This window comes from Rhodnius prolixus, unplaced genomic scaffold (assembly GCF_049639745.1).
Source record: "Rhodnius prolixus isolate KJV_2025 unplaced genomic scaffold, Rpr scaffold_1, whole genome shotgun sequence".
NCBI classification, from domain to species: Eukaryota; Metazoa; Arthropoda; class Insecta; order Hemiptera; family Reduviidae; genus Rhodnius; species Rhodnius prolixus.
The window spans coordinates 17,889,957-17,904,384 of NW_027411581.1; the positions used below are offsets into that span (position 1 = coordinate 17,889,957).

Sequence of the window (14,428 nt, forward strand, 5' to 3'; positions counted from 1 at the left end):
AAAATAGGCAATTACTTTACTTTTTTTACTTTTAATTTGTATTCCACGCTCTCCTTGTTCTTTAGCACAGTCAGTCTTCAAAGCGAGGACTTGATCAGTGCTTTTCTTGGTTACTGACCCTCAGCAGAACTTTCTACAAGTTTCTTAACATTCTTGTTAGTACGCCTCTCACACTCAGTCCACGATATAAATCCACCACTAGGTCTTTATTGGTGGCAGGATTCGCTAGTTATCTGGTCTGTTACATTATTTAAACTCCTTGTTTTGGTTAGTCTCTTGGTGGAGGGGAGCTTCACAACCAACCCAGAAATATTTTACTGATCATTCAGTCTTCTGCAATGAGCCTACAAGACAACTCCACCTGCAACTTCTGGCACTTTATACAAGAGTCGCCTGATAGCTCAGTTCTTTCTGCACCAGCAACTATTTCCTCTTGAGTAATTTCTCTTGAGTAAATTTTCTTGAGTAAATCTTGTTCTCATGAGTGTTTTAAATATATAGATGTTCTCTTTGAGCTGATCGCGATGGGTTTTCTAATTTGGCCCAGATTGAACTGTGCCCTGTTTTTCGCTACCACACTCTTCTTAACTTCCTCATCTTGAGTCACTTATAATGACATATGAAAATTGGTAAGTTTTGAGAATGTATGAAAAAATCTAGTTCATGACGTAATGACCTGGAGGATGTGCCAAACTTATTTGTGTTACCTTTCACTTGTTCCATCTTATAAGAACAACACTGGGAGATTTTAGCCCAGGAAAAGTTAGACAAGTTGAAGGTTGCTTTTTGAAAATGGCGATGGCATAGAGAGCTGCTTCTGATATTCGTTAAGAAGAGGAGCATGATTCGGTCTCTAATCGGGCTGCCACCAGGTCTGATTCAATAACAGTTAGAGAGGTTGTTACACTATTTCGAAGGCTACTCTCTTCGTCGCGGGCATTCATCTTCTATTCTCAAATTCAGCAGTTTTGATAGAAGTTCGGGAAGGGTTCCTTGCACCACTGCCAGAAAATTCTAAACTGAATAGATCAATACTATTAGATGAAGATTTATATTTATAAAGTGTCCACAGCTTCCAGGCCTACAACGAGACTAAGAGCAAATGATTCTCTATTAAAGTTGTACCTGAGATGGAAATAATTATACTGAAAAAAATGGCATCACAACCTTGAAGTGGCCCCTTTCTTTAATTTTTTGTTTGTTTGTTTCACAAAAATAAAATAAAATAAAATAATGTTGAACTATTTTTCACTATTTGGTAAACAGCGTGTTAAAGTAGGAGAGGGTCGTGAGCCGCCCAGTAACATTTCAAGGATTGTTTTAGTGAATGAAACTAGAAGGCTGTGAAGTTTCGAAATTCTTACTTGTTTAAAGATTGGACCAGTCCGGCAAAGCAGTTCTATAGTGCTGCAATCTTTGAATTATAACTTTGTTTTAGTTAGCAAAGTTGAAGTTATTTTTATTAAATAAAGATATATATACCTTAAGTAAAGTATTAACCTCATCGCAGTTCATGTTAACAATTTCACTTCAGCACAAAAAAAAAATACTTATCGCTTCTTCTTCAATTTCGAACTACACATTTCATAACCGATGAACCTGAAAGAAATCGATCAAAACGGCATTGTTTTTGGCAACAGATGTGAGAAAGACGTGACAAACACTAAAAGTGGAACTAAATACAAAGTGACCAAAAATATATTAGTTTTTAACAATCCTGATGTCTCCAAATTACCTCTCCTCACAGTCTTTGCTATTCTATCTCTCTCTTTCGAAAGACTTTTTTTTTTTTTTTTTAAAGCAGATTGGCTTTCCGAAAAGATGTTGAATTTTCTTAATTGTTTTGTAATTTGACTTTAAATTACGCAGAGTATAATCATTAATTTAGTGATCATCAGTTTCAGTTCAATCAGTTCAATTCAGTTTAATCACTAATTAATCATTATATTTTCTCAATTCTGTTTGTAATTTCTTAATTCAAGTTTTCTTCAATAATATGAAGTCATTAAAAACTTCAGAAGTTACTCGAACTTTTTAAAAGAATTGCTAAACTTGGTAGCAATTTACGTAAGTCACTCTACTTAGTTTTATAGTTAGAGCTTCTTCAAGACGGCCAACCAAGTTATTGGTATAGAGGTAAAGTACCTCAATAACGGTTTTCTTTTATGCTAAAAAGTTTTGCATGAAGGTTTATTGAACATAGTAACTTACTGACAGTTTCTCTGTTTTTCAGAAGTTTCGCCTACTCTTTTAACTTATTTTATTATAATTTCTTTGTTTAAAGAAAATTCATCCATCCGTAAAGTTTCTCTCTTTTTGTGGTCCGTAATCCGGACATCTTCATTTCAATACTGTTTTAGTATCAACCAATCCACCAAGGTGGCTGAAGCGACGTGGCTTAGACATTCTTAATTTTTGTAACAAATAAAATAATGAATACCACCCGCTGAGTAATTTCTCTTATCTTTCAATTTTGTTTTAAACGTTTAATCACATTTGCTTATGACACCACATTTGCACCGGATGTTTCTGCAAATAACTTTGATTATACACTAATTTGCGCTCTACAAGTTTATACCAAAGTTTTAGTTTAACGAAATTCGCCAAAGTTAAAGAAAAAAAAAAAAAACTTCTAAAATATTAACAGTCCTAAAGCCGGAAATAAGCATGGCCATTATACCTAATGGGCTGGAAAAGTTTTTAAGTTTTGAAAATTGTTTTACAGACTGTAAAGAGATGAATGGCATCTCTTTCCAGTTTATCGACCGTGATATCTACTTAATTTAGAAAATGGATGTCAAGTTGCGGTCAATTTAACTTCTTATTTGGCTGTCCATTTTGGCAAATAAATATATGCCTTTTTCAGGGTTTATAAAACCACGATTTAAAAAAAAAAAAACTGATAGAGTTGTTATTTATTTTAAGATGTTCAGCAAACAGATCAAGAAGGTAGACTTATCACGTTGGAGATTGAAGAAAAAGGTTTACTTTGTGAAAGAGTTGGTCAATTCCTACAGAAATACCTTTCATTGAAGTATAAATTCAATAAAATTGAATTTTCGGAAATATGGCTTTTAAAGGATATTTTTACTTTCCTCACTACGAACAAGTTGTGCTCAGATTTCAGACTCAGTAAGTTGATGTTCAGTGGATCTTAACTATTAAATGCACATGTTTAGAAATTAAAAGAATGTAGCAATCTGATGCAGCGATTTTTAATTAATAAAAAATTTTACAGATAGCCTTCAAAACATCAGGCAGGAAGTGTACAGACTAATGTTCAAAACATCCTCAACTGTAGTGTGAATGTAAATTCAACTTATAATTCACTAATCATTATCAACTTTGATTTAAACAAATTTTTAAGTAATTAAACAAAAAAAAAAACAAGAGAAGGTGTTCAATGCTTGTTAAAATTAAAAGAGAGAAAAAGATTATTACAACAACGGAAGTTGTAAGTTCTACTGCAAAAAGCATGGGAACAAGCATTGACGTCATTCAAAAATACTTGACTACATGGGGAGTCGAACAGAAACTTTGCCAAAAAATCTTGTGGGAATTTAGTCCCACCAATTTATATTTCCTTTGAGCACATAATAGAGCTTGGGAATCTAAGTGAAGGCTGGTGCTCCTTGATTTAATTAGCTAACTAAATTTTTACAGAATATTATTTCTGTAATAAATTTCTAATCAATATTCAATTAATCTTGAATGAGTGGATGTATACTAAAAAAAATAAATAATTATAAGATAGAATAATTAAATTCTTACAAGCTTTTGTGTGGAATCGATCACAAAATTTTTACTTGTTATTAGAATATGGTGCCAAACAGGAAGAATATTTAACTTCTCAGTATTTAGAAATTTATTCGAGAGTAACTTTTAAAAGCAAAATTTAGAATAAAAGTATCAAATTAAACCAGATGTTGGAGATGGATAGAAATTGAAAAACAACTGACTGATAACCTTGATCAGATCTCTTCTTACGAAATTACAATGGCGTCAATAATGTTGGTAGCGCCGGGGATAGTGTAATATAATATAATCATGAAAACTTTTGCACCAATTGCTATGTCAAACTGACGAAGTAAAATAATTATCAAAGGGTCAAGAACTCAAAAACTAACTTTTTGATAAGGGCACTTGAAGGCCTTTGTCATTATCTTCACAAGAACTCTTCGCTGACTTTGACTTGACGTAGTCAGTTGTTAACTCTACTTGTTAGACTTTTAGAATAATATAACTTTCAGGTAGGTTTACAGTCAATTGGAGTAAACAATGTCCCTATTCGGGCGTACTTAGTTCTGAGAGTTGTTAGCTGCTGAAAGTGGTTAGTTTTAGTAATTACTCTGAACCAATTACAGATTCCCAATTCTTTGCTCCGCTATCTAGATATCAGTAGATGTAATTCTGCAATATTCATTCTTATATTCAAAGTGGTGGCAGCGATGGTGCTGGTACCAGCTCTAGGATTCAAATCTTACTGTAGGAAAGTAATCACTCAGTTTGGAATCGTAATTAGATCAAATCCTAATTATGACAATTCTTCTTCTTCTTTTTTATTTGTCCACTTGTGTATCGGGGTCCATAATCAAAGAATACCTTCATTTCAATCATTTTTCGAATTATTTCTGTAGGTACTAAAAGAGGTGTAACTTTAGGTATTTCACTGTACTGACCACTGAAATCTGTTGGCTTCACTACACATTTGAACATTAACATTTAAACCTTGGAAGTAAGCTAATAATGTACATCAGTGTATAATTGAATGTACCAATAATGCAACAGCAAGAGAATCTATCGTGAAGTTTCGATTCAGAGTTTTCAAACAACTTTTTCCTATGGTTTTCTGATAGTCCAGAAAAAATGAAGACAAATTTTATCACAATAATGAATAAAACATATGAGCTAAGCCCATTCGTTTCAATTTTTTACCCTTCAATCAAAATGCATCATAAAATAATATTCAGATTAGTAAAAGGCTATAAAGTTACTTCTTTGCTTAAGAAATGCACATGCTCAAATGCAAACAAACAAACTATTACAATTGTTGGCGATCTTTTTTGATGTAAAGTTGTAATCAAATGAACTATTTAGTTTCTTGAAAATTGGCATAAACTTCGCGATTAATTTTGTATTTTAGTTTCCATATTTATCATTGGAGTATTTTTCAAATCTCACATTTTACTAAATTTATATTCTGTTCCTGTTTCTAGACAAAACCCAAAAGAAAATTTCTTTTGTAACTCATTTTAAAGTGGAAATGTACAAATTAAATACTTCAAACGGTAGATATTGCTCAAAAAATTATTTTAAAGTTCAGTGTGCACATGTTTGTATTACCGTGGGAGAACTATCTAGCAGGTAGACATTGGCCTGGAGACTCGTGAACATCTGGACAAGAGATGGGTCCAGGGCTTACTGTATTTCGGCTGCACCTGACACAGTGTTCCTAACAACCATCCTAAATCCTACTTCAACCGAAATAAATACTTCCTGCAAGGTCAGTTATACGTACATGCACACGCGCACTCTAGTTCAACTAGGATTTTAAAAAACATACTTTCCAGCACATGCTGTTTCATTTATTTATAAAATGTTTTTGCGTCATGTAGAATTATTTTTTTAATTCGTTATTTCCACATTTCACAGCAACATTTATACATACATCTTTAGGAGTCAGGTAAATTCGAAGAAAGAAAGTGACAATTTGAAAGTGATAATCAAATTGCTAAGTAGATAGTTATTTGAGAGAAAATTCATTAATCTCAAGTTTTAAAGTGCCCCTAATAGTTTTAATAGTGAGAAATTTCACAATACAATAATCTTTTTTAGAGAGTGTTCCCTGAAACTCAAATTAATTATTATTCTTGTGCTAAATAAGTTACTTTTTCTGCACCGATTGAAACTAGAAAAATTAAACTTTAACATAAGATGTTAACTATTGCAAAGAACGCCACTATAAAGGTTTATTTATAACTGAAAAGAAATTATTTCTAACTAAAAATGAAGGTGCCTTTACATTGATTAAAACAAAAGTAATGATTAATTTAAATTAATACAAATATTCTAGCAATACATTGTATTCTAATTGTAATTGTAATTGTATTGTATTATTTAATTTCACTGGAAACTAAGAACATTTTCTTGCCCATTGATTAATCTAGGGATAAAAATGAACTATTTTTCAAGTATCTGGTCATACCTGTTGCTGTTGGCACAATAGCCTTTAGAAACAATATCATTGCTTTCTATTATTAACACATTTCAATAACACTAAATCCTCCGAAACACTTACGGAGTAGTCAGTCACTGGTTTAAAGTCTATTAGGTTTAGCGTTTCCAAAACAATCAATCCTCAAAGGCGTTTAAAGCGGCAATATGTTCTCATTCACTAAGTCAGTTTCTCCTATCTGTAATCTATAATTTATATGATTAATAACACATCTTTATTTTAATTAAATTTTTAATTGGCCAATAATATAGGAATAACATTTGATTTATAATAACTGAAAGAATTTATTCTGTTGGTGATTGCTATTCAATTAAGTAACCTAGTAAATTAATATGTTCTTTAATATTGATTTAGGAGCAGAAGAAAGAAAGTTCAGGAAGTTTTTGTTCTCAGGATGAAGAAAGTCTGAAATACCTTCAGTAAATTCGAATATCTGAAAATTCCTTCAAACACAGAATTATCAGCAAATATTCAATCTTTTCTAAAATTTCGCTTATAGTGAATAACAATAAAACGTGGTGGCCAAATTAACGCACTGTACTCTTGGATTCTGAAACTTAGATTCGGTATGAAACCACCAGACACTAGTTTTTATTTTATGTTTCATTGGCAATGCCAGTCACAAGGTCCGCACGGTTCGTGACTCTTCTTGCTCAATTGCTTATCACATATTAAATCACTCATTTCATAATGCACCTATAACAAAATAATAGTTGACTTTTGGAAGTCAAACAAAACAAATAAACCCTAAATTTCTTTTTCGACTATTTATAACCCCCAGACAAGGAATGTAAACCCCACTTGAATCGTGTTAATGAATTCTAAATAAAGAAATTGTCCTAGACACTGTGAAGGGCTGCGAATTGTCACAATCCCTTAGCGGGACCAAACTGTGACTAACTCTAAGACAAATCTGTAATCAATTATCTTGGCGGCAACTATTGCTTCCTTTTCTCCATTTCCAGCTTAAAAATTCAATAAAGCATAAAGAAATAGCAGTTAGTTTTGCTTCATTTCAAACTGTATTTAAGTTTTATATCTGTTTCAATTGGAAAGACAGTGGAAGGGTAATTTCATACATTAAAAATAGAGATCTCTTTAAATGTATACGTAATATTAATTGGCGAATCTTTAGGAAGAAATCAAACATTATGATGTTCGTACTGAGAGAATGAACATACGAGTAAGGGCGACAAAAGTAACTTTTGAATGCTGATTAATAAATGTTATAGTATAACAAGTTTACTGACCCTGCTAAATTCCTGTTCGTCTAAATCCACCAAAGAAAAATGATCTAAAAGCAACCTGGCGATAACAATCTATAAAAGAAGTACTTGCACTGGGTTTGCAGTCCAAGAGAGCGTGTCAGGAGAATCTCAAAGATTGAGATGCTCAGGATGTCCACGATGCTTATGTTGGATGAGCTCAGGTAGATGTGTGATTGCAGTAAACTTACCGATAACCAACTTTACTTCTTCTTCGAAGGGCATTCCCTTCAACTTTTCCACTTCACTAGCCCTAGATAGGGCTGTGCTTGCATCCTCCCATCTCTTGTGATAAGGCCTTTTTATTATTCTCTTTTCTTCATTTTTTTCCCACCCGATTAGCAGCATTTTATCCTCGTTACAGCAGTTTCTTTCATCACCTACACTCTACTTTAATTTTCTCGTAAAGTAAGCTGCCTGTTTTTCTTGTATAGTTCCTTTTAACTAAAACACTTTCGGGTTCTTTCTTTGACTTCGCCGACAGGGTATCACTGGCTCTCACAATTAATCTCATTTCAGGTTTTCTGATGTCGTTTCATTACCCAATCCCGACAAATTTGCCTCCTTATTTTTCCAAGATTAACATTTTTAGAAGACTTTTAGGGCCTTCAATGAGGTACTCTCTTCATGTAGTGTGTCCATCGCCTTGGTTAAGCTAGCCCTATTGTTTTTGTTATTTTTTATCTAACATATCCTACCCTAATCACATTTTCAAATATATCTGTGTTGGGCGTATAAGTAAGTAGAAATAATCATCACATTAAATTTACAAACCCGAGTTTATTTACTCAATTTTTCATATTTACACGCTTTTAAATCTGTCCAACAGTAATTTTTGCCAGAGCTCATTCTTAAAAGAATAATTTTTATAGTGGTAATTTTTCTCTGTTAAGTCACGAGGAAATTATGTTTCTGAAATCAAATGAAGAGTTTTTTAGCTGGTTTACAATAAAAATTCTAAAATAAAACAATCTTTACAGTGCCCTTGAATAGTTCGGCAACCAAAACATGCGCAATTTCTTTATGTAAAAAACCCAAATTACTAACAAGATAATCAGTGGGTAAGTTCCTCACTCCAGGGATCAAAGTCTGTGCGTATTAGGAGCTTAATATGAGAATTAAAATATTCTTTAAATATATTGAAATAACCAGTTTTTAAAGCACACATTTTTTCTTCATTGTTAAACGAGCTTCTATAATGTGCACGTATGTTATTTACAAAAGGTGCCGGCTGGTGTGGTGTACATAATAAAGAGGTTTGTCCTTTGTAAAAAGGGATTAACTCTGAAGGATGTAAAAGAGTGGAGACGCCAGGTAGTCTGGGAACATGCTAGACAGAGTGGCGATCCCACGGTACCTGGAAAACCTTTTTACTCCAGTCCCCACGTTAAGTGTCTCTGGATAATCCAAAACAGATACAAATGTTTGTAAAAGAGGCATTCTATAAACAAATGTGTCTATAATAAAACATGTGTTTTTCTGGTGAGCAATGGCCAAAATGGAAGAAGTAGGAATAGGATTTGCAAAACGCTGAAAATTCTAGAATTTTTGTCGGGAGTCATATATTACTGTTCTCAGTTATTTATGTCATAGACACCTGTTTCGTTCAAAAATATGTTTTAGTCTGAATTATCTTCTGCTCTGAAAATAACATTAATTAATTCAGAAAGTTTTTGACTGAAATCATTACAGTTATTTGTACTTTATTTTTATTGCTAAGAATTTTTCAACGGAAGTGAAGTAATAATAAAATTAGAAATAAAAATGGTAATGTTAGTAGTTCTTCATTTTGAAAAATTGTCCTGGACAAATTGAACTCTTCCGAGAGCAAAGAGAGATGATCCATTAATGTTCCAATTCAGAGAAATGTATGTAAAAAATGTATTTATGTTGATAAAATATATTCTACTTATATTGGGTAAAAATTAAAGGTTTCATTAAAAAAAAAAATATTAATAGTAGTCACATGAAGTAGGTAAATTAGTAAAGGAAAGTATGAGGCTCAATGTGTCCATGATAGGCTAATGGAGGATTAGAAATTAGGAGATTAGCTCGAAATCAATGTTATTAAGGAGGCCTGGATTATATCTGTTAAAACAATTAAGAAAACGTCCAAAATTTAGTGCTAGATTTACCCACATTATTATAATAAGTTTCTAACAATAAAGCGATAAATCTAGTTTTACCGAATTAGATAGATCAAGAAATGTATTTAACTTGCTTATGATAATATAATAAATTCTCTTTCTTTTGTAATCAATTGTTCATGACCAATAATATATATAGAAAAAGGATGACTATAAATACTGATAAAATAAATATAATAGAAAAATCATTTAGTTCCCACGATTTTGTTCCGATTCTTAAGAGTCATGGCAAAAGAACGATGCTCTCTCCATCTTGCAAAAGATCATTTACAATTTAAAATTATTGCTTCTGCAATTTCTTAGAATACATCCAAAATACATCACAAGTATTTGGGTATCTTTTGCAAGTCTGCACTTTTATAAAAAATATTTAAAAAAAAAAGAAGAAGTAGATTTTCAAAGGAATGAATCATTAAAGCAGGCGAATCATCCTGCTTGAGATCTTTACTATACCTGTTAGGCTAATGTCCATGAATATCTTCTTACGAGGTCCTTTAAATTTGGCATCTCTCTCTCTGTCTGGAGGAATTTTCGAACAGCACCAATTCAACTTTGTGTTTTTACTAAAACATTTAAAAGATGGCAGCATTATTTTCACTTAAGTAATCCTAAGTTTTTTAAAAAAATCTATTTATTGGGTAAAAAGCCATTCATATATGAACACAATAACTCATTGAGCACAAGTAACCCAGTGATCTGGAGAAGAAGGCACCCAGCGATGACACTTCTAGTATTAGGCCAGAATTCTGTCTCCATATTTATCCATTAGGCGCTTTCTTTTCAGTTTCCTTGTGGAATGTTCCAAATGTCTTGTATTGCTTCAACATGAGATAATACTTAAGAATCTAATATATTTTCCAGCAATGAAAATGCTCTGCATACAATTTTAACTACTTAAAGAGATGCCTTCCCTTAGGTTTTTCTATACCTTGGAACTTCTAGGGCTTACTGCCCTGTCTTGTTTTGCCTGTCAAGAGAGAATAGAGCACGGAGGCTGTCTGTGCAGTAAAAAAAATTGAAGTCGATATTTTCAATAGCGATCTAGTTGAATTTTGTTCACCAACCTCCGGGATCTTTAATAATTTATTGTTGCACATCCTACTGGATGGATTTTAAGTGAGATCAATTACAGAAAATATTATATCCTTCGTTGACATTAAATATAATCACACTCACACAAAGTAGGAGCGAGGGTGTGCCGCTAATAATCGTGTAAGAAGAGTGTTGAAACAGATGTTGTTAGTATTTATTAGCAAATGTTCAACATGTGCGATCATACAGAGGTCAAGGCAAATTTTACGAATAACTAAATCAGACAGAAATGCAATTAAAAAAACAAAAGATATAGACAAAAGTTGATTGGCGAGTGAGTGGACAGGTGCATCTGGGGCACAAACACCTGCCAACCACTAACACACCGACTTACGTAATCTTCTTTACAGTTTATATTTTATGAAAAAAATAAATTTTGATCAAACTGATGCCAACTTTTGTACAGTATAAGTTGAAACATACAAATTACGGGTGAAGTATGCTGATCTATAATGCACTATTATACCAAAGCCTGATATGTAGTTATTAAAATAGTACAAATTGGTAAACTCCTAACAATTAGGTTGCAGATTTAGCTTAGATTTTCTTTTAATAGATAAAATTTCTAGCTTGGTAAGTAACCTCACTGAGGAATTTCCTATTCTAAAAGGAAGTATTGCCTATATTGAAGTACGTATGTGTATATCGAAGTATAATATAAAAGTTTGAAGAAAATTGATGTCATTGTTGAAGAAAGTTATGAAAAAATTCACGTCAAGTTTTATAGAGATAAGGCAGGAATAAATTTCAGAAGCTCTCTGTACTCTAGTTCTGTAACCTAGAAGAAAGAGATGCTACATTTCTTTATTAGAATAAAAAAAAGAAACTAAATTAGAATAAGAATTTTTTGTTTATAAATTGATTTAAGGCGCGTTCAATATCTGAGGGAATTGTTGTTCGCTCTGTTTAATTTGGATATTCAAACGAAATGTAAACCTTGGACTTAAGGTGCAGGTCTTGAGGTAGAGTGTTTCTATTTACAGACAGACTATTTTCCAAGAACCACTTATTTAGACTTAAGGGATTTCAAAACGGATATTTGGGGATTATAAATTCGACATGATTGTAATATTTTCCTTTCCTGCATTGAGAGGAAATAAGAATTTATTAATGTTATTAAACATGAGGAAACAATGTTAACGACTTCTTTATTTATATAACATTCTTCCTGTGCGAAAATTTTTCCAAAACATTTCCTAAAATTACTTAAACTAAAACTGATTTAAATTAAAATAATAAATATTGATTACATAAGCCTGCAACTTAATAGTTTATTATCATAAGAAGACATTATTAAAATATTGTAAGAATAATAATTATTTTAATTTAAAATAACAAGCAAATAAAGTTATTTAACCCAGTTTCTTCTAAGTAGCCGAAGCAAATTATTCCTATGCAATCAGTAACTCTAGTAAATACGCAATAGTATCAGTAGTATGCGATCTCAATTAAGAAGTCTGAGGAGTTCATGGGTAAAAGATGTCGACAGGTCTTGAGGAGAAGTTTGTTCTAGTGGCATGTCCTTTAAGCGTGCCACCAAACTAACAGGCTAAACTACATGCAGCAGTTCTTCGTCTATGATGTTTTTGTGTTTGTTTCTATGTTTATTTGTGTAAATGTAGATAAGTTTACATACATATTCATTATGTGAAGAACAACTTAAACGTTCGAATTCAAATCCTTATTTCACTGTATTTTAATTAATATTGTTTCTACTGTGAGAACATTTCCAATTGGCCAACAAGTTATAATTAAATTTAATATTACAGATTTTCAAAACTTACGACACTGTACAACTGAATATCATTTTCAATAGATTCAAATAATTAATAGATACGTCAGCTAGATGTAAAACAAAATTTCTTTGAATCTTAATAGCGTATTTTATTGTAAATAGTTTAAAATGATGTCTATCTACTTGTGACAAGCATCAATAAAAATTTAATCATATACAACAAAAACATTCCTCAATAACTACATTCCGATTCACATCGCGGCCAATCCGAAACTTTGCAAATTAGCCTTTCAGAGTAGTGATTCGCCTGAGCCTCCAGTTCTCCAGTCCTATTTACATTCTTCGATCTGATGCATTACGCTTCCAACACTTTTAGAGATTGAGCAACTTAAATGGCGAAGATTTCTGCCTAAAAGACGGAACGGATTACTCCCATGAGAAGTAGCGATGCCGATCCCGGCCCTTCAGGTAGATTCCCGCTCCGTAACCGGCACTAGCCCAGGAACCATCCTTGTAAACCATTATTTTGTTTTTGCTCGAGCGTACATAAGCGTAATAATTAAAATCGAAGTCTTAAATCTTTGCTTTAAATCGAGATTCAAAGAGGTAAGTCGGATTCAATAAATCTTTGTACGAGAGACAGGCTGTGGATGCTAGTCAGTAGGCTGCCTTCAAGGGTTCCACTTCAACAGAAATGTGCAGAAGAGGAAGACCCAGAAGTACCTCTGTCAACGGCCATACCATGTTGTATACACCAGTTCTCGTCCGATCACCGAAGGTCTAATGCCCAAACATGCAAGCCTCTGGACTTTACTTAGTATTTTTATAAACTTTCTCTCCTTTATTGCCACCAGAAAAAAAGAAGTAAACACTGAAGGAATCCATAAATACTCCATAAATCCTGGATAACATTATTATGGGTTAGAATACAGTCAAAGGTGGTCATAGTCTGTGAAAAATCACATCAACCCCATAGCCTTCAACAGAACTTCAACTTTACCTGACAAGAAAGTGAGATTGTTAAGATTGAATTATTTCTTTCACTTAAAATATACAAACTAAACTAAAACAAACAACTAAATACAAACAATACTTACAAATAGTTGTTTATTCACCAAAATGAATGTATTTCTTTTCAGTATGTATTTCTAGACCAGTAAAAAAATGGTTATCAATACTCCTGAAAAGAAACAATTGCCAGATAAAACCGGTATTCTAGGATGGTAAAATGAAGTCACGGATGCACTCTCTGAATTGAATATGATTGTGTTATACTTAATCTAAAGTTATTAATAAAATATATCGCTATAATTGGTCAATTCATTTCTTTGTTATGCACGTAATAACTAGAGTTCTTTTAAGAGTTTCAAGGCTGAATAAATGGCATCGATTACGAATATCTTTTAAGTTCATGGACTTTATTTCATCGAAAAGTACTAACTTAAAATTTGTTTTCTTACACATGAGAACTTTATCTTTAGTGCGAACAACGCCAGAAATGTTTTGTAATGTATTGTTGGTAATGCATAAGACGGAGCCATTATGTTAATAGTAGTTATAAATATCTGGTACAAATACTCGCCCGACTATCTCTTGATGCAGTTCTCAAGGTTTTTTTGCTTACATTTTGGACCACAATTTTTCTAAATATGGCTAGCTTTAATACTGTACAGTTTTGCCATATTAAAAAGTCACTTCTGAATGAAGTGTGACATCTTAACTGCCCTAGAATCCATTTAAAATCAAAGATCTCTCAATAATATGTCAGTTCTACGGAAAGTTCTATATACTAGGAAAGGAATCAGTTTAGTGGTAAGCATACTGGATTCCCATGCGAGATTTTGGGTTCAAATCCTGCTGCTGGCCTTTACATTTTCTCTTCTTAACAGCTTCTTCCAGATCTGTAACCAGAGGACATTGTCCGAGGCTGGAAGTGCACTGAAAAAAGCTCCAA

General features: G+C 32.5%; 1 long non-coding RNA gene across 1 annotated transcript; it reads right to left on the minus strand.

The window, feature by feature from the left end:
• Window positions 1–5,584: 5,584 nt before the first annotated feature.
• Window positions 5,585–13,935, minus strand: LOC141456468 (uncharacterized). The gene is made up of 4 exons (XR_012459788.1): window positions 13,572–13,935; window positions 10,101–10,210; window positions 7,486–8,412; window positions 5,585–6,420 (listed from the first exon to the last, which is right to left on the minus strand). It is a non-coding gene; the product is annotated as an uncharacterized lncRNA (long non-coding RNA).
• Between the last annotated feature and the right edge of the window lie 493 nt (window positions 13,936–14,428).